Source organism: Macaca fascicularis, chromosome 5, assembly GCF_037993035.2.
Source record: "Macaca fascicularis isolate 582-1 chromosome 5, T2T-MFA8v1.1".
Lineage (NCBI taxonomy): Eukaryota > Metazoa > Chordata > Mammalia > Primates > Cercopithecidae > Macaca > Macaca fascicularis.
The window spans coordinates 115897694-115925409 of record NC_088379.1 but is presented as its reverse complement, the minus strand read 5'-3'; the positions used below and the strand labels follow the sequence as shown (position 1 = coordinate 115925409).

Sequence of the window (27716 nt, the reverse complement as noted above, 5' to 3'; positions counted from 1 at the left end):
AAAAGAAAGAAATCTTGTCATTTGCAACCACATGGATGAACCTGGAGGATGTGATGTTACAGGAAATAAGCCAGGTACAGAAAGACAAATACTGCATGGTCTCACTTATGCATGGAATCTAAGAAAATCAAACTCATAGAAGCAGAGAGTAGAATGACGGTTACCAGGGGTTGGGGGTTTGAAGGAGTAGGAGGTTGGGGAGACATTGGTCAAATGGTAACAAAATTTCAGTTAGGAGAAACAAGTTCAAAAGACCTATTGAAAAACATGGTGACCACAGTTAATAACAATGTATTGTATTCTTGATAATTGCTGAAAGTAGATTTTAAGTGTTCTCACCACAAAAATTGATAATTATATAAGGTAATGTATATGTTAATTAGCTCCATTTGGCCATTCCACAATGTATACATATTTCAAAACATCATGTTGTACTGTAAATACATACAATTTTTCTTTATCAATTTTTAAAATTAATTTTTTTAAAGAATCACTGGAGGAAAGGCAGTATCAGAGGTCTTTTTCTCTTAAATCTGATAGGGTGTATTTCCCAGTTTCCTCCCTTGACCTTGAGATTTTATAGAAACAATACAATGAGAATTTTCTGTTTTAATTTCCAGGATACAAGAGAATTTAGGAAGAAATATAAAAATGAAAACACAGAGAAAAAGACGTCCTCTGATATTCATCTCTTCTCTTTTACTAATGTCATTAGCCACTGTGCCACAAATCAGGCATTTTACCTCTTTCTCACCCCACAGATCAAACCAGTCACTGAGTCCTGGACATTCTGCCCGCAGGATAGTCACTGTCCTTCTGCCCATTTCCACGTCTACTGCCAGTTCAAGTTCAGGCTTTTCCTATCTATCCAGCCCAGGTTATAATAGCATCTAGGCCATTTACTCTAGTCCAGTCTTTCCTGTTTTGAGGTGTCCTGCACTGACGGAAATGGATTATCAATTTCACATTCAAAAATTTCAGGTCTTTCTTGCCTCTTTGATGGCTAATAGTCATCCAAACTCAGTATGTCCAAAACTATGGCCCTGGCCTTTCCTTCCAAACTCTTATTTTCCATAACCTTTCTATTGCAGTCGATGGTAGACATCTCAAAATCAATGTGTTCAACTTGCAACACCCTATTTATTTATTTATTTATTTATTTATTTGAGATGGAGTCTCACTTTGTTGCCCAGGCTGGAGTGCAATGGCGTGATCTCAACTCACTACAACCTCCACCTCCCAGGTTCAAGTGATTCTCCTGCCTCAGCCTCCCAAGTAGCTGGGATTACAGGTGTGGGCCACCAGGCCCAGCTAAATTTTTTTATTTTTAGTAGAGACGAGATTTCACCATATTGGTCAGACTGGTCTCAAACTCCTGACCTCATGATCCACCTGCCTCGACCTCCCAAAGTGCTGGGAGGTGTGAGCCACCACACCCTGCCCACAACACCCAGTTTATGTTTCAGATCTCACTCCTCCCACAGTCTTCCCAGTCATTCCAGTTAATTGGGGGCAAAAGCCTTCAAATCTTTCTTGACACCTCTCTTATCCCCACATCTAATATCCAATCCATCAGAAAAAAAAAAAAAAAAATCTGTCAACTCTAATGTCAAAATAAATAGCCAGAATCCAGCTACTTCCTGATATCTCCATTGTTATTTTCATTAATACGTGGTTTGAGTCACTCTGGGCTTTTGCCTGGACTGCTGTAATAGCCCCTCCTCTAGCTTCCCAACTTCTATGCTTGACCCTCTAAAGTCTGCTATTCTTATCACAGGACTGCATGATCTTTTAAAAACATAAATCAGGCCAGGCACGGTGGCTCATGCCTGTAATCCCAGCACTTTGGGAGGCCGAGGCGGGTGGACCACCTGAGGTCAGAAATTCGAGACCAGCCTGGCCAACCTGGTGAAACCCCATCTCTACTAAAAATATAAAAATTAGCTTGGCATGGTGGCGGGTGCCTGTAATCCCAGCTACTCAGGAGGCCGAGGCAGGAGAATCACTTGAACCCGAGAGGCAGAGGTTGTAGTCAACCAAGATCATGTCATCGCACTCCAGCCTAGGCAACAGAGTAAGACTCCACCTCAAAAAAAAAGAAAAAAAGAAACATAAATCAGATTTCATTACTCCTTTGTTCAAGACTTGACAATGGCACTCGATTTCTTAGAATAGTTTGCAAGACCTCCAGGATCTGCTCGCTATTTCACCTCTCTGACCTCATCTTCTCCTGCTCCCCCTCTGGTTCACTCCACTGTAGCCACACTGGCCATCTTGCTGAGTTCTCTAAACAAACCAAACAAGCTCCCAAACTGAGGTCTTTGTACAGCCTAGTCCCTCTGCAGGAACTCCTCTTTCCCTGGATATTCACCTAGCTAACTCCCTTACATCCTTTATATTTTTGTTTAAATGTCATCTCCTCAATGAATAAAACACCTTATACAAAATCAAACCCTCCCCACTGCCCAGGATGCCTGAGCCCCCTTACCATGCTCGGCCTTTATTTTTCCAAAGTGTCACTTACCCCCTTCTAACACACTGCACTATTTTCTTATTTATTATTTTTATTGTCTTTCTCTCCCTGCTGCAATAGAAGCTCCACAAATACAGGGATCGTTGTCTTTTTTGTTCATGGATGTACACCAAGCAACCATAACTGTGCTGGATACATGTGAGCACTCAATTGATTTTTAGTGAACTGAATTAATTAAATGCCAAACAAGAATAAGTTTTCCAGGCATGGTAAGAAAACACCCACACATAAGCTCTAACACATTTTCCCATTTTAATCTACTTCAGTACTTTAATTTTTCTATGCTTCAAGCTGGAGTGCAGTGGCGCGATCTCGGCTCACTGAAACTTCCGCCTCCCGAGTTCAAGCTATTCTCGTGCCTCAGTCTCCCGCGTAGCTGGAATTACAGGCGCGCACTACCACGCCCAGCTAATTTTTCTATTTTTAGTAAAGACGGGGTTTCACCACGTTGGCCAGGCTGGTCTCGAATTCCTGACCTCAAGTGATCTGCCCCCCTCAGCCTCTCAAAGTGCTGGGATTACAGGCGTGAGCCACTGTGTTAGTTCGTTTCTATGAAAATAAAATACTAGGATAAAATATTCCTTCATCTAAAAATTGTAACTCTGGGTCACTCGTCCAAATTACGATGCTTAAAAAAAAAGGAGGCTGATGCGGTTGGCTTTCAGCCGTTTCAAGGTGTTGCTTGAACAATGAATTGAGTCAAGATGGAATAGCGCCATCTGCTGTCAGCCCGCTGATCTCAATGGAATTACTTATTTGGGTTGTTAGCTTCTTGAACTTTGTTATAATTCCCTTGTTATCATACAATTTTTTTCTTTTTTTTCTCTTTTTTTTTCTTTTTCTTTCTTTCTTTTTTTTTTTTTTTTTTTTTTTTTTTTTTTTTTTTTTTTAAAGACAGAGTCTCTTTCTGTCACCCAGGCTGGAGTGCAGTGGCGCGATCTCGGCTCATTACAACCTCCGCCTCCCAGGTTCGAGCGATTCTCCTGCCTCAGCCTCCAGAGTAGCTGGGACTACAGGCGCCTGCCCCAACGCCTGGCTAATTTTTTGTGTTTTTTTGTGTTTAAGTAGAGACGGGGTTTCACCGCGTTAGCCAGGATTGTCTCAATCTCCTGACCTCGTGATCTGCCCACCTCGGCCTCCCAAAGTGCTGGGATTACAGGCGTGAGCCACCGCGCCTGGCCCTACTTTTTTCTTTTTGAGCCAGTGTGTCACTCTGTCGCAGCAGCGCAATCATGGTTCATGGCAGCCTGGACCTCCTCCGGATCCTCCCACCTCAGCCTACCAAGTAGCTGAGACCACCATCACCATACTCGGCAATTTTTATTTTTTTGTAGAGATGAGATCTTACCATGTTGCCCAGGGTGGTCTTGAAGACCTAACCTCAAACAATTCTCCCACCTGGGCCACTCTAAGTGCTGGATTACAGGCGTGAGTCACTGAGCCTAGCTGCACACAAAATTTTTCAATCTGGCAATCTAAATTTTGTCTTTCTGTCTCTCCTCCTCCTCCTCCTCCTCTTCTTTTTCTTCCTCTTCCTCTTCTTCTTCTCTTTCTTCTTTCTTCTTCTTCTCTTTATCCTTCTTGCAAATTACATTACTACACTCACCTTTACAGTGATTTCAAGATTTATAGTTTAAATCACTTCTGTTTTCAACTGCTTTAGAGAAGTGAAATGACACAGTTGAGCAGTGGAAATACTTGGGCATGAATTACAATTCTCTGGCCTGGAATGCACCTCCTAGCAGGTTCACATTAGTCAGTGGAGTTTTCCAAGATAATTCCAGTTATGAATGACTAAACAAGACAGACATTAGATCAAAGGGCCCCCAAGGTTGCCAAGCACAAATGGTTTATTTTTCTTGAAAATGTCCTTGTGAATGTAGACAAAATTTTGTCTCCTTGGGCATATTATCCTTCAGGTGAGCTAAACTACCTTACCTCCATTTATTCATTTATTTATTTATTTAGAGACAGGGTCTGGCTCAGGTTGGAGCGTGGTGGCATGACCTTGGCTCACTGCACGCAACCTCTGACTCCTGAGTTTACATGATCCTCCCACCTTAGCCTCCCAGGTAGCTGGGACTACAGGTATGCACTACCACACTTGGCTAATCTGTATTTTTTGTAGAGATGGGGTTTTGCCATGTTGCCCAACCTGTTCTAGAACCCCAGTGCTCAAGTGATCTGTCTGTCTCAGTGTCCCAAAACACTGGGATTACAGGCATGGGCCACCTCACCTGGCTGTATTTATTCTATACAAAGTAAGTTTGTAATTACCACCCAAAAATTTGTCTAACTTAAATACAGAGTTTTATAATAATATAATAACTTTTATAACTTAAATAAAAAAGAAAATAATTTATCCAGGGAAATGTAGTAAATTTCAGATCTCATCTCTGGAAACTTAAGGAAAGAGTTAAGGTAGTAATTCCAGTTTTTCTAGCATATTAGTCATTTGACATAATGGTTAATGGTCCCGAGTAAAGATAATAGAATATTTCTGCAGTAAAAATGTGCTTATGTCCTGATTTTTAGAAATATAGACATCTTTTTTTCCCCATAAGTGATTATTATGTTCATTGCTTATCATAGAGTCTATTCAATAAAGGCAACGTTAGTCTATCTAACTCTAAATGTCATTGGTTCATCCAACAAATATTTATTGGGTGCCTACTGTGTGCCACACTCCGTGGTAGGTGATGGTGATTCAACAGAATCCAAATCTGACAAATTCCCTGTCTTCAAGGAGTTTATGTTCCAGTTGTTGGTTATTCATTCATTCCCTTCTTTTTTTAGCTCGGTTGGGAAGACTGACAATCCCTGCCCTCTTGTCAACTGGGGGAAAACAAACAGTAAGCATGATAATTTAAACATATAGTATGTCGGCTGGAAGCAGTGGCTCACGCCTGTAATCCCAGCACTTTGGGAGGCTGAGGCAGGCAAATCACTTGAGGTCAGGAGTTCGAGACCAGCCTGGCCAACACGGTGAAACCCCATCTCTACTAAAAATACAAGAATTAGCCAGGTGTGATGGTAGGCACCTGCAATCCCAGTTACTCAGGAGGCTGAGGCAGGAGAATCGTCTGAACCTGGCAGGCATAGGTTGCAGTGAGCTGAGATTGTATCTCTGCACTCCAGCCTGGGCAACAGAGTGAGATTCCGTTTCCAAAAATAAAATAAAATAATGAATTAATTAAAACTATAGCATGGTGTTATGCATTGAGTAGTGTCCTCTCAAAATTCCTATGTAGAAGTCTTATCCCTTAGAGCCTAATAAAGCGACCTTATTCGGAAATAGGGTCATTGCAGGTTTCATCAGTTAAGATGAGGTCATATGGAGTAGGGTGGACCCCAATCCAATATGACTAGTATCCTTATAACAAGGGGAACTTTGCACACTGATACACGCACATAGGGAGATGCCATGTGAATATGAGGGCAGAGATCAGGGTGATGGGCCTACAAACCAGGAACACCAACACTGCCAACAAAGCCAGAAGCTAAAAGAGAGGCATGGACAGATTCTCCCTTAAACCTTGAGAAGGAACCAACCCTGCTAACGCTTTGATCTCATGCTGGGAGCCTGCAGAACTATGAGATATTTCTGTTGTTCTAAGCCGCCTCGTTTTTAGTACTTTGATACGGCAGTCCTAGGAAACTAATACAATGGAGATGAGTTCTACACAGAAATAATTAAAGCAGGGAAGGAGGATACAGAGTGTGGCAGTTATGATTTAAAATGGAGTGAGCAACTGCCTTAATGGGGACAGAGTGTTTTCTTTGGGGGTGATAAAAAACGTTTTAGAACTAGTTAGAAGTGATGGTTGTATAACATTGTCAATGTCCTACATACCACTAAGCTGTACACTTTAAAATATTTTTTTTTTGAGACAGGGTCTGGCTCTGTCACCCAGGCTGGCGTACAGTGGTGCAATCTCAGCTCACTGCAACTTCCACTTCCTGGGCTCAGGTGATCCTCCCACCTCAGCCTCCCAAGTAGCTGGGACTACAGGCACACACACGCCACCAAAAATTAACCACACCAGGCTAATTTATATTTTTTTGTAAAGACAGGGTCTCAGTATGTTGCCTAGGCTGGTCTTGAACTCCTGAGCTCAAGAGATCCACCCACCTCTGCCTCCTAAAGTGCTAGGATTACAGGTGTGAGCCACCATGCCCAGCCTTAAAATAATTTTATGTTACGTGAATTTTATCTCAATTTTTTAAAAAAAACTGTGTCTAGGGAAGTCCTCTCTGAGAAGGTGAAATATTAGCAAAGACTTGAAGGTATAAGCTCTATGAGGACAGGAGGTAAGAATTGTTTTGTTCATATTCATATAGTAGGTACTCAGGAAATACATGTTATATGAGCAATAAATGAATGGAGAAGAGAAAGAACTATATGCATGTGTTTTAAAAGTGACTGACATTTTAAAAAATCTTTTTATTATGGACATTTTTAACTTTGAACTATAAAGGATGGAACAATAAGGCCCTATGCATACGTAACTTGCCTTCAACATTCATCAATATTTTGCCAATTTTTCTTATCTCTTTCCACACCAATGTTTTTTGCTCTAGTGTTTTAGAATAAATCCCAAGCACCATACAATTTTACTTGTAAATACTTCATTGTGTTTCTTAAAAGATAAGCCTTTTGACTTACATATTTACAGAATCACTCTGGCAGCTATGCTGGGAATTGATAGAAAAGGGGGAAAAGGTAAAAACAGAGAAAGGACTTAGGTGACTTTTGCCATCACACAGGTAAGAGACAAGGTGATAGCAATGAAGGGAGTGAGAAGGATTTGCTGGTGAATTGGATGCGGTAAAAGAGAGATGGATGCAAGGCTGATGCCAAGGTTTCTGGGCTGAGCAACTGGAAGAGTGGAATTGTCCTTAACCAAGATGAGAACCACTGTAGAGAAGCAGCTTTAGGTGGGCGGAAAATGAGGACAGGAGCTCAATAAGTTTCTCAAACAAAAATGTCTGGATCAAAAGGATGTTGGCACTAAATTTGAAGTGATTTCCACTTAGGATCCTTATTCGTTATGCAATAGTGAAACTTCTCAACTGCATAGGAAGAGCCGATCTGTTCAGCCCAAAGGTACCAAAGCAATGCAGAGTTCAGTGACTACATCATGGCCTGTTGAAAGCAGAATCAATAACTGGTCCTATATTTTATGTGACAGAAAGTGTTAATTATCTCCCAATAACTCTTCTCTACTTTTTCCATGGTGTCAAAGCAAACTAAATGTGGTCTGAGAAGGACTCCACTCTTCTATATTTGAGTTCTTGTGGATAAACCGCAACCTAACTTAGTAGGTAGACAAGATTGAAAACCTAACTTGGGAGTATGAGCCTGTGACAACAGCTAAGTCTTGGCCAATCCTAGAGCCATACTTCAACTACTCATACACTGATAAGTGTTCAAACTGTGTGCAAATAAGGCAAGTGTGGAGCTGTAACCAATCCAGTTGTTTCTGTACCTCACTTCTGATTTCTGTAGGTCATTTCCCTTTTGTTTTGTCTACAAATTTGTTCTGGAGTCTCGCTGAATCTGCTGTGATTCTGGGGACTGCCCAATTTGTGAATCTTTCATTGCTCAATTAAACTCCTTTACACTTAATTGGGCTGAAGTTTTTCTTTAACAATGCTAATATGTTTTTGCTAGTACGTGACTCTCCAGGATAAAGACTAAATTTCTCCAACTGCCTCTGGAGCCAGGAGCAGTATTATGAGTAATTCTGGCCAACGCATAGAAATGTCATGGGGCACCTTCCTCATGAGATGGCCAGTGAGCCCACTGACCATTATTCTTTGTCACTCTGTCCCTGATGCCTAGTGTGTAGATGTCACATCTGGCTGGAGCTCTGGCACTCCAGCCACTGTCTTGAATGAAGAGAATGGGGCTATTCCTTGGGGATCCCTGAAAGACATTTAGTTCTTGGAGGTTTCTGCAGAACAGACCTGACATACCATCCTTAATGGCAATGCCCTAAGCTTTTTTGTTGAGAGAGAAATAAACTTTTGTGTTGTTTATTTCTCTGTTTTGATAATAGCCACACTAATTCTAACTAATACAATCCAGAATTCAAGCTAGAGATTATTTAATCTAACACCGTGTAGATAAAGTGAAAATCAGAGAAAGCCAATGATATAGGTGGTCATTTCTATTAGATCTGAAGCCAGCTCTCCACAATTCCTCCCCTTTTTTGATTGCCTTCTAGCCTCAAAGAGGAAAAGTCCTATATATAGTGCCAGATGATCAATAACTAATGTGAAGATTTTAAAAATAACTTGACAAAGCAAATTCATAGTAATATCTACCACTTATTAAACACATTCTATGTCCCAAGTTCTGTACTAAGAGTCATACTGAAATCATTTCATTTAATCTTCACAACAACCTTATGAAGTATTATTAATATTTTCATTTTTCATTTAAGGAAACAACAGTTTCAAGAAATTGATTGATTTTCCCAAGTGTTCACAATTAGTGAATGGCTAAACCAGAACACATTAACCCAGGCTTGATTGGCACCAAACTCTATGGTCTTCACTACTATGTAAACATAAATGAAAACAGATGATGGCTGGTTGCCACTTGTATAAGCCATCTGACCACAGTCCTTTTCTTTGTAACCATTTCTTTGCTACTTGGCAACAGGAAGCTCAGCTTCAGCATGGTGTGCTCTCTATGAAATTATTTTCCTCCTGATACACAGGGATTTTCCTTCTGTTTTATATGTGTTCTTAATCTATAACGTACATCATAGAAGGAAATGAAATTCTCTATTCACAAATATAGGCCCACCTATAGCATCTAATTAGAAATCTTGTTTGTTTGTTTGTTTGTTTTTGAAACGGAGTCTTGTGCTATCGCCCAGGCTGGAGTGCAGTGGTGCAATCTCGGCTCACTGCAACCTCCGCCTCCCGGGTTCAAGGGATTCTCCTTCCTCAACCTCCTGAGTAGCTGGGACTAAAGGCATGCACCACCACATCTGGCTAATTTTTGTATTTTTAGTAGAGATGGGGTTTTGCCATGTTGGCCAGGCTGGTCTCGGACTCCTGACCTTAGGTGATCCGCTCACCTCAGTCTCCCAGCCTCGAACTCCTGGGCTCAAGTGATCCTCCCACTTCAGCCTCCCTAGTACCTGGGATTACAGGTGCATACCACCACACCAAGCTACTTTTTAAATATTTTGTCGTGAGTGGGTCTCCCTTTGTTGCCTAAGCTGGTCTTGAACTCCTGGCCTCAGGCGACCCTCCTGCTTCAGCCTTCCAAAGTGCTGGCACTACAGGTATGAACCACTGCACCCAGTCAGATTTTTTTTTAGGAAAATGAAGTTTTCTGTCTTTTACAAAATTGTTGATAGCTCCTAAATTCATCTGTGAAATACAAAGTCTAAACTCGCCACTCTCTCATCCCTCCTTTCCCCACAACGCTAAGTTCTTTCATGTCTCCTTGCTTTGATATACTCCTCTCCTGGCAAGAATCATCAGCTCCTACTCATCCTTCCAGACCTGCTTCGAATGGCTCCTCTTCTGTGAGGCCCCTCCCTCCTCCACACCGGGCAGGCTACTTGCTCTTCTCTGTGGCCACTACGCTTGGCTCAGCTCCCTCTTTCACCCGTTCCCTAATTGGATTTGACTTCTCAACGTATCCAGCTATTTCCTCCACCAGATTCACAGCAATGTGACATCAGGGAACATGTCTTCTGCTGTTCTGAATTTTTAACACAGAACAGTATTAAGTTATGGGCACATAATATGTAAATTTTTTATTGATACGTAATAGGTGCACATATTTATGGGGTACATGTGATATTTTGTGGTAGACAAATACTGAAGAAATGAATAAAAATGTAATATAAATGGCATTATATGGTATTATTCTCTGCATAAAGTAAATGATGACAAGGTTTAAAGTAAGTTATTTGGAGTAAACAGTTTTACTATTTTATAATATTGAATTCAAAATTAATTTACTATATAAGCAAGAAATTATCCAAAAACAATTCCTCTGTCAAAGCCTTTCTTTACCATAACTAGTCTTGACATTTCAACTACATATTTTGACTTGTTTACAAGTCATGTTTGCGCCAGAAACACCACTTCTTCATTAGATTATAAGGGGTTTGATGGTTATAAATGTCCTTTTTGTGATATTCAGACATTCTCCCCCCTTTAAATCCAAATGAAAATTTTACTGAGCTAATAAATCATCAGTTCTATTACTGCTGCAAATTATAACTCTGTCTAGTTTTACAAAGATGCCAGATGTTAGATGATTCTGGTCAAAACTGACAGTGTAAACAGTCTAAGGTCGCTAGCTACCAATGGCCTGCTACAGATGAGCATGTTTAACTTAGAACATACTACATAAACACGATTATATATAACCCTTTCTCCTATTCAACCGAACAATTATTCATACAATTCCTTGCATATTTTCAGAATGCTAGTCTGCAAGTTAGTCTTCTAGGAATAGAATCTCAGAAATTAAATAGAAAAGGCTTTGAAATTGGTAGTGTAGTAATACACTACTCAGAGCGATAATACTAGTGAAATGATTAGCTATTATATAGTTCCTTGTCTCTCACAATAAAATATGATTTTAAATGAAGTCTATATTTTCCTCCCCAGTCTAGTTCTAAAATTTTTCTCCACCTGCCCCACTCCAGAATAGTATGTCAGTGACTCCAGCATAAGGAGAGGAGACTAAATACAACATGCCAACATCCAAAACACAGAAGAGCTTGCAAAATGGAAAAAGATATTCTTTCTTTCATGAGCACATTTCCCTCACCTAAATATCTCTAAAGTTAAAGTAAAAAGTAAGCCTCAAGTTAAAGTAAAAAAGGGTTAAAATTAATTTGTAAGCCGAGGCGGATGGGTTGCTCAAACCCAGGAGTTTGAGACCAGCCTGGGCAACATGATGAAACACTGTCTGTAAAAAAAAAAATACAAAAACTTAGCCAGGTGTGGTGATGTGCACCTGTAGTCCCAGTTACCCAGGAGGCTGAAGTGGGAGAATCACCAGGACCTAGGAGATGGAGGCTAGTGAGCTGTGATTACACCACTGCCCTCCAACCTGGTCAACAGGTGAAATCTTGCCTCAAAAAAAAAAAAAATTAACTTGTGTATAATATTTAATATAGCTAAAATGTTACCAATTTGGTATGTAATCAATAAAAAATAAAACATATTATACTTTTAAATTAAAATCCAGGGTGTATTTTACACTTAAGGAACATCTCAATCCAAACCAGCTACATTTCAATGCTTAACAGTTACATGTGGCTAGTGGCTATCATATGGAATAGTGTTAAGTTTGAAATATACTCTCCTTTATTAGTCTTAAGAAAACTTTTTGAAAAACACCAACTTGGAACAAGAAAAAAACAATGAACTGTTAACAAACATTATAATTTGCCCACAATTGTGTTACCTATTCAGGAGTTATTCCAGTAGCAGTATCTGTTGTTGACAAGATCTTCATAATGTACCGTTATTATATATTAAATCAAATAAAATTCAGTTATGTGCACGTAAAATCAGGAGCTCTAAGCCACTACAAAGAGTAGTGAATGTATTCGCCAGAAATCAGGATCTAAGACTTTTTTTGCTATTCTAAGGATTAACAATCCAGAGTCCTTTACATCAATATGGATAAAAGCATGGCATTGGCATAAATGGAAAAGGGCATAATATAACTTTGGTATCATCAGTTCTCCAGTGAACATGGTAAAATCCTCTAGGTGACAAAGGTATTTTTAGTCCATGAACCCGGAGTGAATAAAGATCACTGGCCAATTTATCATGCTCTGGATGGCCTCTACCCATTGCCAAAGGCATTCCATGTGCATGCCTTGACCACATGCAAATATCTCTGAAACACTTCACCCATGGCTGGAGAGATTGTAGTTCTGCTGCCAAAGTCCTAATTGGAATAATTTCAATGTAAATGTTGAACCCATCTTATCCCCTCCAATTTGGCTAGCTGCCCAAAGAAAGTCACACAGAGATAAAATAAACTATTGAAATAATTCAGTTCAGTGTTGACAGAGCCTACTTTAAATGGCCAGCATAATTGTTCAAACTGTTCCCTGCATAAATCAGTTTAAATTACAGTTTTTAAATGACCAGGCTGCTCTGCCTATGGAATAGCCATTCTTTTATTCCTTCACTTTCTTAATAAACTTAAAAAAGAACAAAACTAAAAAAAATTAAATTACCAAAATAATGCTTCGACTGCCAGGAATTTGACTAGAAATATATAGAAAGGTTTTTCTCCTCTCTTTTAGAAGCTGTACTTCCAGTGGAGGAAAATTATTTATACCATTTTTTATTGTGTGAGAGAAGTTTAAATATAAATAATTTAAAATTTTAAATAATTATTTCACATTTTCTTTGATTTTTTTGTTTTTTAATGAATCCTTTACCTTTATTAGAAAGAAAAAAAATAGTTCCATATATACACAAATTATATCATGAGTAACTCTTAATATTTATAATTCAAAAAATAAATGAACACTTTTATAAATGTATTACTCAGGAATTAGGTTAAATATGAACACATAGTTAAAACTAATTTACAAAGAAACACTCATTATTTTACAAATGCTCAATGTGTGCCCCTTGTGACACATGGCACACATCAATCCTGTATTTAATTAATCCCAGACCCTTTATAGCATATCATGGCTAAGGTTTGGAATGGCAGCTCTGTGCAATCTTTTATTTCCTCAAGGCAATAAGGAAAATCTATACTTTGGTGCATCTTACCTAATAGGATTAGCTCATTGTATTTGGCTATGTCTGCATGTGACTGTTTTAGATGTATTTGATATGTATTCATCTATAGCCCTAAATCTACTACATATTTCTTATTTGCACACACCAAATCCTTTTCAACCATATTCCTTCAGTGTAAGCTACCTTTTTATAGCACCTAATGCTTGGAACCATCAGCTTTCAAAAGTGATCACCTATCATATAATAATAGACAAAGTTGATAAACCAAGAAATAGCAATCTAAACATATTGTTTTAAGGATATGGAAGTCACCCTTAGGAGAACTCAAAATAGAAATGGCTAAAAGAAATTGCCCTAGAAAGCAAAATCAGGTGTGAAAAGAGTAGGGCCTAGATTGAGTAATTTCATAAAAACTACTTAGAAAGCACTCGGGACAAGTTAGACATCATTATTATCACCATCATTATTGTTAGTAACATTATTAACATTATAGGCTTGTCTATGTATTTGATATCATTTAAACCATAGATTAATTACTTTGGTTTACTTTCTTTATTAAAAACAAAACAAAACAAAACAAAAAACAAAGCAAAACAAAAAAGACTAGGCTAGGCATGGTGGCTCACACCTGTAATCCCAGCACTTTGGGAGGCTGAGGCGAGCGGATCACGAGGTCAAGAGATCAAGACCATCCTGGCCAACGTGGTGAAACCCCGTCTCTACTAAAAATACAAAAAATTAGCTGGGCATGGTGGCAGGCACCTGTACTCCCAGCTATTTGGGAGGCTGAGGTAGGAGAATCGCTTGAACCCGGGAGGCAGAGGTTGCAGTGAGCTGAGATCACACCACTGCGCTCCAGCCTGGGCAAAAAGAGTGAAACTCCATCTCAAAAAAAATTTAAAAAGACTTACTTGGAAATACTAGGATTTAGAAGTGTAAGCAACTTTTCAGATTATTATTCCAGTTACCTCATTTCATAAATGAAAAAAAACTGAGGCATAGACCACCTCAACCTCTTGTTCCTCACTCCAAAACCTACACCAACATTGATATTTCCACCTGTAGTGAACATGAAAATGTGCCTCTTGGCTTCCTGACTGCAGGGAGCATAACTGGCTGATGGTCTCAACTGCTGTACTCCAAATCTACCACAGAGTTTGAGGTGTGGCATTGATTCCCACGTGGCAGCCCATGACGGAAATGGCAGAGATAAGAAAGCAGGATTGCTCTGACTTTGACCGAAGGACTTCCCTTGTCAAAACTTTCTGAGAACTGTACTGCTTCCAAGACACCTTCTATTCAAACTTTCTTTCCCCATCTCTCCTTCACAGGAGTCATACCCAAATCAAAGTTCTCCAGCCTCCTCTCCCTTCCTTCCTATTTTCTCTAATAAGCATTTTCCCTAATGAATATCTAGGACATTTAATTTCGCCCTGATGTCTGCTCCCCAAAGGAGCCAAAGTAACACAACATCCATTCTGAGCTTCTTTCTCATCTGAAGGTTATTTCCTTCCCTCCTCCTGCTCAAGGATAGCCCCTTCAACAATCCTCTTGACTTTGCCTGTATTTTCTTCTCCAGGACCTCAACGCCCTCCCATTCTTATTTCTAATACCTCCAACTTTCTTCTTGGTATTTAGGCTCTCTCGGCTGAACAACAACCACCAAAACATCTGCTCTGGGAACTGAATCCTTTTCGGTCTATTTGGTTAAGAAAGCAAATCCACTCCAAGAATTCCAGAAATAAAGGGTTTAATATAAGAATTAGGATGTAATGGAAATGTAGAAGTGCTGAGGGAGCCACGTTCAGGGAATTCACCACCAAAGGTCAGGAAAGGTGAAACCAACTCTCATGACCACAACCTGAAGCTCTAAGGAAACAGGTTATCCATCTAAAGTTCATGGCAAAACGCGGAATTTTAAAGTCGAAAACGTTTCCATCAGCGAATTCACTTCAAAGTGTCACCAGTGGAGAGTGTCCAGGTTCTTGGTGTCTTGAACAAAGAACTGGACAAAATGCACAAAGCAAGGAAAGAAGAAAGAGACTTATTGAAAATGAAAGTACAGGCCGGACACGGCGGCTCATGCCTGTAATCCCAGCACTTTGGGAGGCCGAGGCAGGCGGATCACAAGGTCAGGAGTTCAAGACCAGCCTGACATCCATGGTGAAACCCTGTCTCTACTAAAAAATACAAAAATTAGCCTGGCGTGGTGGCACATGCCTGTAATCCCTGCTACCCAGGAGGTTGCAGCAGGAGAATCACTTGAACCTGAGTGGCGGAGGTTGCAATGAGCCAAGATCACGCCATTGCACTCCAGCCTGTGTGACAGAGCGAGACTGTGTCTCAAAAAAAAAAAAAAAAAAAAGAAAGTACACTTCATGGTGTGTGGGAGCAGGCCAGAGCATAGGGGCTCAAGGGCGCTGTTACAGAATTTTGGGGAGTTTTAATACCCTCTAGAGGATTCCACTGGTTACTTAGTGTACACCCTATGTAATTTGAAAGGATGAAGTAAAGGTACAAAGTCTTTTACTGGGCGTACACCCTACGAGGAGAATATTTCCTGTCATAGCTGAAGTGTGAATCTGTCTTATATTCCCTGCCTCCAGATCCTACTTTCCTGCCACAAAAGCAGTGAAAGTGGTTTTCAAATGCTCATCAAGAAGCCTCTGCAGATCTCACTCAAGTTTGGCATCTGTGAAATCTACCTGTCCCAAAAATAAATAAATAACAAGTGTTGGCTGGGTGCACTCGTTCATGCCTGTAATCCCAACACTTTGGGACGCTGAGGTAGGAGGATCACTTGAGGCTAGGAGTTGGAGAACAACTTAGGCAACATAGGGAGACTCTGCTCTACAAAAAATAAATAACAAGTGTTGCTAAGGATGTAGAGAAGTTGGAATATTCATAAACTACTAGTAGAAGTATAAAATAGAAATATAAAACTGCAACCACTTTAAAAAAAGAGTCCAGCAGTTCTTCCAAAAGTTTATAGAGTTACAATTTGACCCAGCACTTCTAGATGTACACTCATGAGAATCCTTATGTATACCTAGGTATGTTCCCATGAGAAATGAAGACATATGTCCATCCCAAATCTTGTACACCAATGTTTACAGTAACACTCTTCATAATAGTCAAAATGTAGACACAACCCGAGGTGTCTATCAACTAATAAATGGATAAACAAAGTGTGATGTATATGTACAATAGAATATTTGGCTATAAAAAGTAATGAAGTACTGACACATATTGCAACATGGATGAAACATTATGCTAAGTAAAGGAAACCAGTCACAAAAGACTACCTGGCATACAGTTCCACTTCCATGAAATGTCCAAAATAGGCAGAAAGAAAGTAGATTCACAGTTTCTTAGGGCTGGAGGCAAGGAGGAGATGGGGAGGTAAGAGCTAATGATGTGTACACGTTTTCTTTCTTTCTTTCTTTCTTTCTTTCTTTCTTTCTTTCTTTTTTTTTTTTTTTTGAGAGTGCAGTTTCACTCTTGTCACCCAGGCTGGAGTGCAATGGCACGATCTCAGCTCACTGCAACCTCCGCCTCCTGGATTCAAGTGATTCTCCTGCCTCAGCCTGCCAAGTAGCTGGGATTACAGGTGCCCGCCACCATGCCCAGCTAATTTTTGTATTTTTAGTAGAGATAGGGTTTCACCATGTTGGCCAGGATGGTCTCCAACTCCTGGCCTCAAGTGATCTGACTGCCTTGGCCTCCCAAAGTGCTGGGATTACAGACGTGAGCCACCATGCCCTGACCAGGCTTTCTTTTTGAGGCAATGAAAATATTCTAGAATCAATTGTGGGGATGGTTGCACAACTCTGTAAATATACTGAAGATCATTGAATTATACACTTTAAATTAGTCAATTGTATGGAATATGAATTATATCTCACAAAACTGTTTCCTCTAAAATCTATCCTATTTCTGCATAGCAGCAATAGCAACTAGAGAACAAAATTTTTAAAAAGATAATTGCCATATGCATCAAAAAACCTGAAACACATTGGAATAAATATAATGAAAAATGTGCCAGACTTCCAAACTCAAACGACAAAACATTTTGTGGTGTGTTAAGTCAAAGATTACTATTCAGCAATATAAAAGACTGCTGAGACATGAGAGCAAGGAAAACAAATCTCAAAACTTTATGTTGAGCAAAAAGAGCCAGAAATGAGGGAGGACAAACTGTATTCCATTGGTATGAAATTATAGCACAGGCCAAATCAATCTATGGTGATGCAAATCAGGACATGGCTTCCTTTTGTGGGAGGATTGGCTAGAAAGGGGCGGCAGATCACTCAGGGTGGGTACAATGGCCATGTACTATAACTTGTTTGGGTGATAGTTACACAGGTTTATACAAGTCTTGCAACTCACTGCATTCAACACTTAAAATGGCTGCATTTTACTATATATAAACTATACCTCAAAAAAAGTGTTTAAAGTAAAAAAGAAAAATGACCGCTCTCCAGAGTCACTATATTGACTTCATTATCCTCTAGTCAGTCTTAAAACATAGTTGGAATAATCTTATACCAGGTTTTATTCCTCAGTCTATATAATGCTTCTTGCTAAAAATAATCTCCCTACCTGATCTTATCCATACTCATTTCAACCAGCACCCATAGTGCAAATGACTTCTAATTCTTATTTACAATTCTGACCTCTTCTCTAAGTTTTAGACTCATCCCCAACTTCCTGATGGACATTTCTATGTGACTATTTAATACATTCAATTCAACAAGTCCAAAACTGAATACATCATCTCTACCCACTCCCTCCACTGCGCTCCCACCTCCTTATCCTGGTGAGCACAGCTAGTCTTTCTGTCTTGTCTCAGTAAATGACAACTTCCTTTACCCAATAAGGTGGGGCCATTTTAAACAATTCCCTCGGCCAGGCGCGGTGGCTCAAGCCTGTAATCCCAGCACTTTGGGAGGCCGAGACTGGTGGATCACGAGGTCGGGAGATCGAGACCATCGTGGCTAACACGGTGAAACCCCGTCTCTACTAAAAAAAAAAATACAAAAAACTAGCCGGGTGAGTTGGCGGGCGCCTGTAGTCCCAGCTACTCAGGAGGCTGAGGCAGGAGAATGGCGTAAACCTGGGAGGCGGAGCTTGCAGTGAGCTGAGATCCGGCCACTGCCCTCCAGCCCGGGCGACAGAGCGAGACTCCGTCTCAAAAAATTAAATAAATAAATAAATAAACAATTCCCTCTTCTCTATTCACTGATGTTATAATTATAATATAATTAATTCCCTATTAGTAAAATTAAAATAATTTTATCATAAAGGTCTGTAATTTTACCCCATAATTATTTCTATTATTCTCTTCCTCTTTTGTAAACCTAGTATACTTCCCCCAATTCAGGCCCTTATTTCTTTTTTTCTTTCGTTTTTTTTTTTTTTTTTTTTTTTTTTTGAGACAGAGCAAGACTCTGTCTCCTAGGCTGGAGTGCAGTGGTGTGATCTCGGAGCACAACAACCTCTGCCTCCTGGGATCAAGCGACCCCCCTTCCTCAGCAACCCCTATAGCTGGGACTACAAGGGAGCACCATGCCCAGCTACTCTTTTTTTTTTTTTTTTTTTTTTTTGGGTACAGATGGGTTTCATCATGTTGGCCAGGCTGGTATTGAACTCCTGGCCACGAGTGATCCACCCACCTTGGCCTCCCAAATTGCTAGGATTACAGGTGTGAGCCACCACACCCAGCCACAGGCCTTATTTCTCATCTGGACTGTTGCATTAGCCACCAGACTCCAGTCCACTTTCCCACATGCTTCCCCCCAGCTGAGTACCTAAAACAAAACTCTGACCCTGCTACTTCTCTCTTTAACTCTTGAGTATCTCCTTATCACCTATAGAAAACAGTGTGAGCTCCTGAGCATGGCATGTGAGATCTTGTATTACCAGGCCTCTTCCTACCTCCCTAGACTCCTTCTTGCCATTTCTTATGCTTGATTTTAGATGCCCATGATCTTTTTCTTCCCATCCTCAAACCCACAGGATGAAGTGAATGTTTCCCCCTATTAGACACGTACTATATTGTGAGCATAGGTCTATTACTTGCCTCAGTATATTTGTGAAAGAAAGAAATTGTAAAAATCCAATAGGAACAATCTCACAGTTAGTCCATAGCAGGCATGAACACGTGCTGCTCTAAAGCACCGAAAGTCCTTGACCTCAGGTTTAGATCGTATTCTTCATCTATATATTCTATGGCTCAGACTGGTAGTTCCACAATGGCTCCTCTCTGTTATCCAACTCATCATTGCCCTCTGCCTCAGGCTCTCTGGCCTCAGGCTCGCCTACAAGGCCATCCTCTTCGGTCCATGGAAGAAAATATCCTCCTTGTTGTGTACTCTTTCTCTCTGTCTCTCCTCCCCTCCCCTCTCCTCTCCTCCTCTCTTCTTCTTCCTCCTTCCTCTTTCTCGCTCTCTCTTTTTTTTTTTTTTTTTTTTGGACTATGGTTAGTTGGCAGAGTTTACAACCAGTCAGAAAAGCTGTGCCTCTGAGAAATCCAGAAGACCAGAAGACTGGGTCATTTCAGCTGCTCTTTTTCTCTCTTTACTCATAGCTCATTGTCCCTCACGACCAGGACTGATTATTCAGTTTCACTGAATTATCCAAAAATGAAAGAAAAAGATTCAATACTCTATTTCTCTATACCTAACTCAGGAAAGAAAAAAATGTGAGGAGAATGCCACCTTTCTTAACACCTTTATCAGGACCTCAAAAACTCCGTGCAAAAAATAAGATATCTCTCCACATGTCTATAGCAATTAGAAAATGTTATGTTGGTTGTTTCCTTATTTGGAGACAAATGGCAAAACTGAAGAAAAACTAGGTGTCAATTACAAGCCTTTAAGAGAACCCAGGCCATCAGATTATCTGGCAAGTGTCTAGCCATCCTATTTCTATTGAAATATTTTTATCACATATGCAAAGTGTCCGTTGAACAGTTGATTCATTGTTCATCTCTAAATATTTACCCAAGAATGTAGATATGCTTCCACTTTTCTTTCACCTTTCTACATCTATATGCAAAGAGCTACCCAGAGCTGTTAAAACCCCAAGCTGGCATAGCATGTGTATTGTGTTTACTATAAAGACTTCAAGAATCTAATAATTAATAGCCTACCAACCAAAAAAAGTCCAGGACTAGACGGATTCACAGCCTAATTCTACCAGAGGTACAAAGAGGAGCTGGTACCATTCCTTCTGAAACTATTCCAATCAATAGAAAAAGAGAAAATCCTCCCTAATTCATTTTATGAGAGCAACATCATCCTGATACCAAAGCCTGGCAGAGACACAACAAAAAAAAAGAGAATTTTACACCAATATCCCTGATGAACATCAATGCAAAAATCCTCAATAAAACACTGGCAGACCGAATCCAGCAGCACATTAAAAAGCTTATCCACCACCATCAAGTTGGCTTCATCCCTGGGATGCAAGGCTGGTTCAACATACACAAATCAATAAATGTAATCCATCATATACACAGAACCAAAGACAAAAACCACATGATTATCTCAATAGATGCAGAAAAGGCCTTCGACAAAATGCAACAGTCCTTCATGCTAAAAACTCTCAATAAACTAGGTATTGATGGGACGTATCTCCAAATAATAAGAGCTATTTAAGACAAACCGACAGCCAATATCATACTGAATGGGCAAAAACTGGAAAAATTCCCTTTGAAAACTGGCAGAAGACGGGGATGCCCTCTCTCACCACTCCTATTCAACATGGTGTTGGAAGTTCTGGCCAGGGCAATCAGGCAAGAGACAGAAATAAAGTGTATTCAATTAGGAAAAGAGGAAGTCAAATTGTCCCTGTTTGCAGATGACATGATTGTATATTTAGAAAACCCCATCGTCTCAGCCCAAAATCTCCTTAAGTTGATAAGCAACTTCATCAAACTCTCAGGATACAAAATCAATGTGCAAAAATCACAAGCATTCCTGTACACCAATAACAGACAAACAGGGAGCCAAATCATGAGTGAACTCCCATTCACAATTGCTACAAAGAGAATAAAATACTTAGGAATCCAGTTTACAAGGAATGTGAAGGACCTATTCAAGGAGAACTACAAACCACTGTTCAACGAAATAAAAGAGGACACAAACAAATGGAAGAACATACCGTGCTCATGGATAGGAAGACTCAATATTGTGAAAATGGTCATACTGCACAAGGTAATTTATAGATTCAATGCCATCCCCGTCAAGCTACCAATGACTTTCTTCACAGAATTGGAAAAAAACTACTTGAAAGTTCATATGGAACCAGAAAAGGGCCCACATTACCAACACTATCCTAAGCCAAAAGAACAAAGCTGGAAGCATCACACTACCTGACTTCAAACTATACTACAAGTCTACAGTAACCAAAACAGCATGGTACTGGTACCAAAACAGAAATATAGAGCAATGGAACAGAATAGAACCCTTGGAAATAATTCCACACATCTACAACCATCGGATCTTTGATAAACTTGATAAAAACAAGAAATGGGGAAAGTACTCCCTATTTAATAAACGGGGAAAACTGGCTAGCCATATGTAGAAAGTTGAAACTGGATCCCTTCCTTACACCTTATACAAAAATTAATTGAAGATGGATTAAAGACTTAAATGTTAGACCTAAAACCATAAAAACCCTAGAAGAAAACCTAGGCAATACCATTCAGGCCATAGGAATGGGCAAGGACTTCATGACTAAAACACCAAAAGCAATGGCAACAAAAGCCAAAATTGACAAATGGGATCTAATTAAACTAAAGAACTTCTGCACAGCAAAAGAAACTACCATCAGAGTGAACAGGCAACCTACAGAATGGGAGAAAATTTTTACAATCTACCTGTCTGACAAAGGGCTAATATCAAGAATCTACAAAGAACCTAAACAAATTTACAAGAAAAAATCAAACAACCCCACAAAAAGTGGGCAAAAGATATGATCAGACACTTCTCAAAAGAAGACATTTATGCAGCCAACAGACACATTAAAAAATGCTCATCATCACTGGCCATCAGAGAAATGCAAATCAAAACCATAATGAGATACCATCTCACACCAGTTAGAATGGTGATCATTAAAAAGTCAGGAAACAACAGGTGCTGGAGAGGATGTAGAGTTGGTGGGACTGTAAACTAGTTCAACCATTGTGGAAGACAGTGTAGCAATTCCTCAAGGATCTAGAACTAGAAATACCATTTGACCCAGCCATTGCATTACTGGGCATATACCTAAAGGAATATAAATCATGCTGCTGTAAAGACACATGCACACGTATGTTTATGGCAGCACTATTCATGATAGCAAAGACTTGGAACCAACCCAAATGTCCATCAGTGACAGACTGGATTAAGAAAATGTGGCACATATACACCATGGAATACTATGCAGCCATAAAAAGGATGAGTTCATGTCCTTTGCAGAGACATAGATGAAGGTAGAAACCGTCATTCTGAGCAAACTATCACAAGGACAGAAAACCAAACACCACACGTTCTCACTCACAGGTGGGAAATGAACAATGAGAACACCTGGACACAGGGTGGGGAACATCACACACCAGGGCCTGTTGCGGGGTGAGAGGAGTGGGAAGGGATAGCATTAGGAGATATACCTAATGTAAATGACGAGTTAACTGGTGCAGCACACCAATATGGCATATGTATACATATGTAAAAAACCTGCACATTGTGCACACGTACCCTAGAACTTAAAGTATAATAAAAATATTTTTAAACACCTCAAGAACCAATTGCATTGACAGCTATAGGGTAATGCTGTGCTTGCATGCAAGAGCTGTGACACCAGCTCAAAGACTGCAGTTTAAAATACAATGTTTCCGCCAGGCATGGTGGCTCATGTCTGTAATCCCAGCACTTTGGGAGGCCAAGGTGAATCACTTGAGGTCAGGAGTTCAAAACCAGCCTGGCCAACATAGTGGAACCCCATGTCTACTAAAAATACAAAAATTAGCTGGGCGTGGTGGTGGACGCCTGTAATCCCAGCTACTCGGGAAGCTGAGGCACGAGAATCACTTGAACCTGGGAGGCAGAGGTTGCAGTGAGCCGAAATCGTGCCACTGCACTCCAGCCTGGGTGACAGAATGAGACTCCATAACAACTAAATAAATAAATAAATAAATAAATAAATAAATAAATAAAATAAACAAATAAAATGTTTCGAGTTAACAGAAAGCTAAGTAAAATGTTTTAAAAAGTAAGCAGTCAACCAAGAAGTATGCATCTAGAGACATAACTAAGCCAAAAGCTCCCGGTTTGTAGAATGCTTTTTGGATACAAGCTGTACATTTACAGAAGCTGGAAAAATTTGGAGGAACCTTGTTTGTAACAACCTAAGACGTAACTTGCTCACATATTTGCCAAATATGTGAATAACCTGGGATTTTTTTTAAGCTTCTAGCACCTCAGATTTCTTACTTGATTAAAAAAAAAAAAAATCAGCCTTAATTATCTCCAAAGCCTACTAAGAAAATCAATAGCAAAGGTGTGTGCAAATTACACATATGCATGCACACACATACACTCGCAAATACACATACACACATTAAAATTAAGGTAAAATAGTTATTATTTCCCAAAAGCTAACTGACACCCTGAAAAAGTCAGACTTATTCTGTTTCATATATCAGTGATTAAAGCAGTAGTATAATAATGTGTCCCTAGTTTTTTTTAATTAAAATACATTCTTTTTCTTCTTTAAAACTCAGCTCACAACTTTCTTTTACAAAAATATCCATATTGTTAAAAGGGCATGGGGAAGTATTCAAAGGTGAAATGTAATTACAACTGCAACTTATTTTCTTTTTTATAATTCTTATTGATATATAACAGCTTTACATGTTTGGGGGTACATATGATATTTTCATACCTGTATACAATGTGTAGTGATCAAATTCAGATCATTTGGATACTCATCACCTCAAACATTTATCTTTTCTTTGTGTTGGGAACATTGCAATTCTTCTCTTTTAGTTATTTTGAAATATGCGTTATTGTTAACTATAATTTCCCTACTGTATTATCAAATACTAGAACTTATTCCTTCTGTCTAACTGTATCTTTGTACACCTTCTCAACTTATTTTCAAATTTAGCAAAATATTACAGTTTTGAATCTAAGGGAAGGATGCTCATTGAAATAGTCATAACTTGTCTCTAAATTAAAACATTTCAAAATAAAAAGCTGGTGAGGGGAGGCAGAATATATTCTCTCTCTTCTCTCCCTTCAGTACCTCCTGCAAGCTGTTATTTCCCCTGGAAGACTTTCCCTTCACCCTCTTTGTCCAGAGTTTGTCATCATGGTAAAGTTTAGAGTCATAGATACTAATTATGCCACATGCAAGGGATTGTGAAATCTCTCTAGAAAGGTATTTCATTTTTCTGAGCCTTGGTTTTCTCTTTTGTCAAATAAGAACCCTAACAGTACTGAGTTCAAAGATACCTTGTTGACAATATCTGACTCATAGATTTATTCACTTTATAACTATGTGAAGTAGCTTGAGTAACCTTTTGGCCTTCATCTTTTTTACTTATAAGCAAAGACAATGACACCTCATATAATTGTTGGAAGATGAAAAGAGATGATAATTATGAAAGTATGCTGCAAACCACAAAGTTCAATTATTGTTTTCATTATTATTGTTGTCATTAATTTCTTTTTCATAAGTGTCTAATCATACTAGCCACATGGTATGGGTTCAGAAATAATTATGGATAGATTTATAAATTTAAAATTATTAGTAAGAAAACTTTTCTACAGTTAGATTATAACACTGCTCTGTGCCCTTCAGCAAGTGTGTACCATTTGTAAGGTATGAATTTGTTGTTCATAGAACTTGATTTCCCTAGTTGTTAATAGCACTTGTTGGAAGGAAATCCAATATGGATCACTTTTGGGTCCCTTACCGTTCTCTTAATATTGTACAAGACTCCTAGTATTTATACAACTTGGGAAAGTTGAGGAAGATCTGGTGTGCTGTCTGTAGGGTCACTGCTGATGTCTGTGTCTACCTGTCCCAGATGAGAATCCCAGCAGTTTGGGAGACTGAGACAGGTGGAACACTTGAGGTCAGGAGTTCGAGATCAGCCTGGCCAATATGGTGAAACCCCGCCTCTACTAAAAATACAAAAATTAGCCAGATGTGGTGGTACGCACCTGTAATCCCAGCTACTCAGGAGTCTGAAGCATGAGAATCACTTGAACCTGGGAGGCAGAGGTTGCAGTGAGCCAAGATCACCTCTGCATACCAGTCTGGGCTACAGAATGAGACTCCATCTCAAAAAAAAAAAAAAAAAAAAAAAGGTAAACATTAATTCATTCATCTACAGATCTCCAAAATCCCTCAGATGATCCCACCCAGAATTTTCTTGGATTTATTCTAAACCCTCCCAGGAAGAACTTCAATCAGAAATCGCAAATGGTGTGCCTGTGCCGTGTCCTAAGTATCTGTGATCCAAAACCTCCTCCAGGTTCTGCTGTCTTTGGGGAGTTTCCGCTTGGCAATTTCCAAGCAGGAGTTGCCTGATTGGCAGAGGAGAAGAGGACCCATCAACTCAAAGCCTTTGTCTCTTTCTTCTTACATCTCTTTCTGTTCTCCACCTTTCCCTTTAGATTTCAAAGGCCATGGTTGGCCTTTGAGGTTCGAAACCAAGCTATATTTGCAGTATTTACAGCAACACATGCAACAGACTACCTCGAGGCTATGACTCATAAGACAAGTCTTCCTCCCTACAGGAAGCCACTGTCCCAGATGCCAAAGAAGCCGTGGTTGACACTGTTTCCCAAGGGAACATCTGCTCTCTATCCAAGCCCCATTGCTTTTTGTCCTGGGCCTCGGGCTCCGCCTCCACCCAATTAAGGTCATTCAGGTACAGAAAGACCTGCTTGTTGGAGGCCAGCCAGGTCCTCTTGGTGTTGACCATTTGGCTGCGGAATCAAAGAGACACTCCAGCACAACACAGGTGGCCAAACTCCTCCTAAGACTTGAAGTTCCTCAGCTCCTCCACCACCCGGGCATGTCATTCCTCCTGGTCCTCCAGGCCGCTGGTCTGGCAGCAGATCTCAGCCAGCATGCTATCGATCATGCAGGAGGGCTGAGGCACTGACGTCCCCAAGAGCTTCTTCACGGGATGTTTTTCTGGCAAAAGGTAGATCTTGCATTGGCCAGCCAGTAGTTGCTGTCTTTGACCTTGTCCAGGAGGCCTTGGCCTCTGACCACACAGTTCTCCATCTGCTGCCTCTCGAAGGCAAACAGGAAGGGCAGCCTCTTGTAGTGTGGGTCCAGGAAGATGGTGACATTTGGAAACATGCCTATTTTAGGCGTCTCCTGGCAGGTCTTGGAGAGCTCCTTGGCAATCATCTTCTTGGCCATGAGGATCTCCTTGGAGTCAGATTCCTTGTTGTTGAATGTGATATTTAGCAGCATGTGAAACAGCAGCTTCACCGTGCTGATGGTAGGATACTTCAAGGCAGACAATATCTCAGCCACTTGCTTGCAGAACTGTAGGAATTCCACCAGCCCCTGGATGGTGGACCACTTGGTAGCCTCCAACATCAGGTCGTGGTTGTTGCTGTCTTCAGATACACCAGGGATAACACACTGCTGCTCCTTGAGTGACTGCAGCATGGCCAGTGTGCTTTCTTACCAGGAGATGATTGCTCACCAGCATGCGGTACCCATGTTTTGCTCTTTCTGCTTCTCTGCGAGAGCATGTCAAAGGCCACGGTGCGCTGCTGGTAGTAGTCCACCAGTGGGCAGCACCAAGAGAGCAGGCTCTCCAGATTAAGGAGCTGGAAAGCCTGCTGGAGGCCAGCATAGAAGGTTTGCACAAGTAATGCATTTGAACGGCAATGTTGAGCAAGGAGCACACCTTCATGATGTCCTTGCCATAGTCGGTGGTGGCCCTGCACTCCTTGGTGCTGATGCCCCATTTGATGAAGAGCACCAGCATGATGGTTTCTGCTGTGTTCTTTTCGAGCATCTCAAAGGTCTTCAGGCACCTGGAACCCACATACAGGCTGTTAGGGGAGCTGACACTGAGGAAGTGGACAGCCAATATCACCAAGTCTTGATTCTGGTTCTCACTCCTCCACTTGTACCTGGAGATGCCACACCACAAGGCATTGGCCAGCTTCTTCAGGATCACCTCACTGACCCTCCATGCTTCTCAGGGATGGCCTTGGTGGAGATGTACTTTCTGCTCAGGAGCTGGTACCTGGGGTCGGCCATCTTCAGCAGCACCTTGGAAGTGGGCTCATCCTCTCTGGATGTCCTTGCCCCTTGCAGATGAGCGCAAGGACAGTGGACATCAGTTCCTACTGCTGCTTGCTCTCATCACTGTGGCCAGCCTTTGTGGCCAGCG

General features: G+C 40.4%; 1 long non-coding RNA gene across 2 annotated transcripts in view; it reads right to left on the bottom strand.

Moving 5' to 3' along the window:
- LOC107129766 (uncharacterized) overlaps nucleotides 1-27716 on the bottom strand; it is a 57365-nt gene that overhangs the window by 18320 nt on the left and 11329 nt on the right. Inside the window, exon 2 of one of the 2 annotated variants that reach the window (XR_010586659.1) lies at nucleotides 25510-25629. The exons of the other annotated variant lie outside the window; for it this stretch is intronic. This is a non-coding gene — a long non-coding RNA (uncharacterized lncRNA). The remainder of the gene's footprint in view (nucleotides 1-25509; nucleotides 25630-27716) is intronic. 2 annotated transcript variants of the gene reach the window in all.